General features: G+C 31.0%; 1 pseudogene; it reads right to left on the bottom strand.

Annotated features, from left to right (window-relative positions):
• Positions 1-536: 536 nt before the first annotated feature.
• On the bottom strand, positions 537-6,195 carry LOC110798897 (protein GAMETE EXPRESSED 1-like; annotated as a pseudogene).
• Positions 6,196-6,778: the final 583 nt, after the last annotated feature.

Below are 6,778 nucleotides of genomic sequence, written 5' to 3'. Positions count from 1 at the left end.
ACTTGATTGGTATATTTCGCCAATCAAGGATATTATTTAGAAATTTCTCGAAATGAACTCCGTCCAGTCAATCTCGCTGATTGGCGAGCAAAGCATATCAAGGGACATTTTCATAAATAAATTGTCAAAATATATTTATTTGATTATCAAATATACAATGTGTATTTTCTACGAAAATTATTTTTTACTTAAAAAAAATATCAATTAGATTGTACATGCGATTTTTAGTTGTTTTCATTATATTTATGATAATACCACTTAATTGGTATATTTCGCCAATTAGGGAGATTATTTAGAAATTAATAAACTTTTCAAATGTTTGGAAATGAGTTCTAATTATCATATCTACTCTCTAATTTAAAACACGATTCTACAAATGCTAATAATTAGCGATCATCATATCAACCTATAGGTGTTGCAAAATTTTCTTATAGCTATATATAATCTTAGCCTAAAATAAATTATCGACGATGTCAAAGGAATACATTAGATAGTGCGCTTGAGTTTTCTTTCCTTATCAAATAAAAAATAAAAAATTATCGACGATGTCTGAAATTATATCTTCCACTTTCTGTGCTTATAACAGAGTTTTCTGCCATTTCCTTAGCTGCAATAATCGGCAGCTTATAATCTGGATCTTCAATAACACTCGTATCTTCAGGCAACTCATCATCTACCCAAGCTAGCCAATCATCCACGTCATCATCGTCGTCTTCATCCCATAAAGAGCTATGATCTCCTTTCTTCTTCATCATCCAATTTACCTTGTCAAGGATTGAGACCAACATTTTATGATTCAACGTTTCAATGTCCCTATAGAAATTGAATTGAAAATTTATTAGCTTAACTTAAAAAGAAAAAAGTTGTTAATTTCGTTCCCAAATGATCTTTACGCTTACTATTTGTACGGTAATTAAGGAAATTTGACGAGCATGTGATGGTGGGGGTAACAAGTAAGTAAAATGGGTGATTATAAATTGTACAACAATGTAAGTGAATGATAAAATAATTTTTAAGTATTGTGAGTGAGTAAGTTATGGTGCATGGGCTCCGATAATAATAAAATATTAAAAATTGAATGTTATGGTGGGTCAGCTTGTGAGTATAATTGTAAAATTTATGTGTCAAAAATAGAATAGAGTAAAGTGTAAAAAACTCTTAGGAACAAAGTAAAATGAAAAGCGTAAAGAACTTTTAGCAACGAAAATAGTATACCTGTATGTGAGAGAAGTATAGAGAAGTTGACCGATAGCATAGATCACAAAAAGTTGCTTCACAACATTCGTAAGGCGGATGTGTTGTTCGTTCTCATTGGAGGTGAAACGTAGTATTGCACATTCTATTGCGATTGCAATGCATAAGCCTGTAAAAATGAGCAAGAGTTAAAGGTAAAGAAACAACCCTTTAACAAAAAATGGTTTTTACTAGGTGAAAATCAATTCAAGTATGTCAAATTAGTTGAAGATGTTACTACCTCCGTTTCATAAAAATGTTTACGGTTAATATTTGCCCAAATATTAAGATAAAATCAGAAAGTTGGTTGAATATAATAAAATATGGATAAAGTAAGATAAATGTGTAAAAGGTGGATAAGTGTAAGGAAAAAAAATTAATAAAGTAAGAGAAAGTGAGTGAAAATTGTACTCCGTAAATATTGTCGGGGTAAGAAGGGTAATGTAGTAAATTTTCATGTCCAAAAATAGAATAAAATAAAGTTTAAAGAATATTATGAAACGGACTTAGGCTCTGTTATGTTCGAATTATTTCGACTTATTTCAAATAAAATAAGTTCAGTTAAGTTCAGTTAAGTTCAGATAAGCTCAGATAAGACCTTTTCTCAAAAACATAAGTTTATTTAGACAAAATAAGTTTATTCCAGACAAAATAAGTTTAGATAAATTCAGTCAAAATAAGTCCAATAGAACAGCTCCTAAAACGGAAATATAAAATATCATTTTTGAAATGGAGATAGTAATTAAGGCTGCGTTCTATTCACCTGATTTCCACTTATTTTTCCTGAACTTATCTTATCTGAACTTATTTGAACTTAACTGAACTTATCTGAACTTAACTGAACTTATTAGAACTTATCAAAACTTATTTTTAGTTATAAATTGTACTTGGCCAACCCTTATTTTTCCTGAACTTATCTTATCTGAACTTATTTGAACTTAACTGAACTTATTTGAACTTATCTGAACTTATTTTTCCTGAAATAAGTGAAAATAAGGTTAACAGAACAGGGCCTAACATGGTTGTAGTAGGAAAAAAAAAAGGTCATTTGGTACATACACATATTAAGTCTGCATCTCACAGAATAAGTTTGCTTTGTGCTTGTGAGCATGTAGACAACAAAGATTAATAAAGAGTAGACAAAGAAAGCTTTAACAAGCCTCGACTCAAATAGCATGGTCTTGTGCAAGGCGAAGAGCTTATCAATGATAGCAAACATGTCTACTTGTTTCGACTCGAATGCTTCCTGGAAAAATATATACCACATTCACAAAAAGTTAATCAATATTTACATAATATTTACACAACTTAACATATTTTGACCTCTTTTAGAAAAAATAAGTTTAGATAAGTTCTTTCACACACACATAAGTTTATTTCAGCGGTAACTTTTGTGTAAGACCACCTTACCGGAAAAATCATTTTGATTGTTTAACTAATTAGTTTCATTGCTTAACTAATTGGTTCTAGTGCTTTACTAATTAGTTTCAGTGCTTAACTAGTTAGTTCCAGTGCTTAGCTAATTGATTTAATTGCTTAACTTATATGACATCAAGGTAGTCTTTTGTGTAAGACCGTCTTATATATAAAAATTTGTATTATTCCAGACAAAAAAAAGTTCAGATAAGTTCAGTTAAGTTCAGATAATATAAGTCCAATAGAACGGAGTCTAAAACATTATTTTATACTTCTATTACATTATAGTAAAACTGTATTTTTTTTATTTTTTATTCATTTATTTATTTCAATAACTTTTATGAAAAAGATTCAATATATTTGACTAAAATTTTATTAATCTTTTAAAAATATGTCGAAACCTTTTGTACTCCATACTACTTTATTTTCGAATAATCTAAAATATTTTATAAAACAAAGGTCAAATAATAAATTTATAATATATGTGCGTGCACGAGACGTTGAATAATAAACCAATTAATCACGTACCTGAGACGCTAATATGGATTTTGAGTTATTAGCCAAGCGGTCATTAGCTAGCACAAGTTTTTGTTGCTGCTCCAACAATTCTTCGTGTTGTCCTTTTGCAAAGTCCACTATTTGTTCCAAAGAAACTCTGAAAGGAAAAAAAAACATTAGGAAATCAATCATAGCTCCCATTTAGACCTGGTTATTAGGCGAGGTTGGTCGGATCAGGATTGGTGCAGGTCAAAAGTGGGTTGAATAATGAAAGGGTTAATTTTAGTGGGTCAAAGTAGGTCACAGACCAATAACGGGCCGATATTGGACGGGTCTGTAAACAAACAAGGAAAAAAAAGAAGGCATGCGTATATAAGTGAATACGAACATATGATTTTGTATATCATAACTATTTTAGTTTTCAAAATTATTGTGTTATAAGTTTGGCCCTATATTAACCCTAACCAATTAAAGCCTTTCCAATAAGAGTCCTACCCAATAAAAACCCTATTAACATAACCCACATAAATTAGAAGGTACACTCGGTTGTATGTATCTCTGGTCACATACAACCGGGTTAAAGACACATTTTAATAATTAAAAAGCACATTTTTTTTCAATTTAAAAGCACAATTTGTTGTTTAAATGCACATTTTTACAATTTAAAAACACAAGTTTAAATAAAAAGCACAACATTTTTTCAAAAAAAATCTTTTTTTTTTTTTTAATTTTTTTATAGCGGATGTGTTTTTTTTGTCGGTGAAAATGTGTCTTTAATGAGTAAAAACATGCATAACAATGAAAATGTGATTTTTAAAACATTAAAAGTAAAAAACGATTCGGTTGCATGTAGAGCACTAGGTGTACCCTGTCCAATAACCAGACCTAGTCGCATTATTATACCCAAAAAAATCATTAATAAATCAAACTTACCTGCTCTCTTGAAGTGCTTTTGACAAAAAAATACTAAGAGATTGAACACCCTCAATAGCAACCGATTGACCTTGAAGAAGCTCTTGTTGTTTATCAACTGAAATTCTAGCCATTTCAGTAATATCATCAGTTTTCCCTTGAAGATTCTGCATTTGTGTTAACATTGTTTCTCCAACTTTATCCACCTCTTTTTCAACATCAAAAACCTTCTTCTGTAAACCAACAATTTCTCCCCCTAAATTCTCATAAAATTCTCGAATTTTCGACATATTTTCCTCCAGTTTCTCTTTCAATTTCCCCTGTCCATCTACCAATTCATATTGAGTTATTGATATTTCATTAGCTGTTTTGTTGAGCTCTTTCGAGTGAGTTAATATTGCACCCAAATCTCCAAACATTTTCTTCAGAGTCCCTCCTACAGCTTGGGTTTGTGCATCGATTGATGTAACAGATTTATGGATTTCATTTGAGTTGTGCAGAAGATTGTTCGATTTCTTTTCAATGGTGTTCAATTTGTGTTCTGCAAATAGTGCTGAATCTTTTAGATCAGTCACTAAACCTTCTAATTGAACCTTAAAAGCTTTGGACCTGCATGTAGCATATATATAAATCAGTCAGCAATTTTAAGAGACGAAGAAATTCAATAAACAAACATGACAAAGAATGTGACAGTTTGTTCCATTCGACTTATTTTGTCTTATTTCACACAAAATAAGTTCAGTTAAGTTCAAATAAGTTCAGATAATATAAGTTCAAAAAAATAAGTTTTTTCCAGACATCGTAGAGGTTTTCTAATTCTCTAACCGGGGTAGAGATTATAAATGGTATAATAAGGACAAAATAGTAACTTCAAGTGGTATACTATGGGCTAAATGTGGTAACTTCGGGTAATAAATTGAGTTTGGCCCACGAAAAATAACATTTATCTTTGATTTGTGAGTACCAAACTTTGTTGTTTGGTTACCATGGTAGTGGAAAAAATACCTGTTGAGGGGGGCATTTTGGGTTTATTGAGGCGAACAAGGCCCGCTGCGACAGACGTAGCTTCAACAGCTCAGTGATCTGTTGAGGCGGGCTTTGTTCGCCTCAACAGGTGATCTGTTGTGGGGGCTTTCAAATAAAAATGCAACCACGTTACCAAACTATGTTGTTTGGTACCACATGAATGCAACTACTCTTCTCCTACCGAACTATGTTGTTTGGTACTAAATGAAAATGCAAACTATTACGGAGTATTATATTGTGAGTATATAGCATTTCGAATCTCTACCGATTATAGAACAAGACTTCATCGACGTTCGGTATTACTGTCCGTTTTCATTTTTTGGTTTTAAAAGTCGTATAATTTAGATTGTATAATAATGAACTAAAAAAATAGTCATACTTATAGTAATCCTGTATATTGATTTTGAAAACTGACAACAAAAAATTGAAAACTACTTTTTCTAGTTTTCATATTTTGGTTTTTATTTTTGTTAAAAAACAGAAAACTGGAAACAAAAAACGTTACTGAGCGGCGCCTAACAAACAAATAAGTTTGTTTCCGTCAAAATAAGTTTTTTCAGGTAATATAAGTTCAGACAAAAGAAGTCGAATAGAACAGAGCCGTAAACTTACTGTAAGTGATGGCAAATGGAAGTCGTCTGAATCCAAAACTCAAGGTAAATTTTATGCTCATCTTTACTCAACTTCTTCAAACAATCAACCATGGCAGAATTTCCCTTGCAAAAAGGAAAATCATTCCTCCCTGTATCCCTTTGAAAACAATTACTCAAATTTCCAAGCTAATCTTTTTCTCTTTTCTTCAGCAGCAAATATTTCAGAACAAGTTGAATTTGAATCTTGGAATGCCCTAAACCAACATGGACTTGTTCCTCCCAATCTTTCAATGTTTTCAAGTTGTTGTTTTGCAATTGGATTATCAAGTGCATTTATAGAAAATTCAGCAACCAAATCTTTAGATGAAATTACGGAATTATCCCCTAATGACCAGTTTTCGGTCGAAGGGGATGAAGATGAAGATGAAGAAGATGGAAAGAAACTCCATGAATGAGTATTTGATGAAAAAGAAAGAATAATTAGGAGAAATAAGAGAACAAGATTGTGATTTTCCATCTTCAATTTGACCTACAAAACCTGCACCAATGGCATAATATCAGTCCAAATTAACCTAATTATTAATTATTTTTTTTTTTTTTGGTGCGAATGAGCCACAAGGGCAATATAAATTACAAATGGGGGCGGGGGATTCGAACCTGAGACCTATTGTACACAGGCCCTCGGTCTTAACCACTAGGCCAAGACATCATTAATTGGTAACCTAATTATTAATGTGGGTGCATGAATTTCTATGTTTGCATGATTTATAAATTGCAAAACTGACAAATTATTATGTTTACTTTGTATTTATATATATTATTATACACGTGTATGATTTATTGATTTTCCATCTTCAATTTATTCACCTTCAAAAACCTGCATTATATATTTATATTGGAGGCATAATATCAATAAATTTTGTTTGATAAAAACCCTCGATTAATTACGATCGTCCAAATGTAGCTATATAATTACTAGTGTGTGTGCATGAATTTCTATGTTTGCATGATTTATAAATTGCAAATATGACAAATTATAATGTTTACTTTGTAAATTATGTACGTGTTATATTCCTTCTTAAATTTGAACATTTTTTGAT

Source organism: Spinacia oleracea, chromosome 3 (genome assembly GCF_020520425.1).
Source record: "Spinacia oleracea cultivar Varoflay chromosome 3, BTI_SOV_V1, whole genome shotgun sequence".
In the NCBI taxonomy this organism is placed as follows: Eukaryota; Viridiplantae; Streptophyta; class Magnoliopsida; order Caryophyllales; family Amaranthaceae; genus Spinacia; species Spinacia oleracea.
Note: the sequence above shows the minus strand (reverse complement) of the source record. Positions and strands in the feature narration are given on the sequence as shown.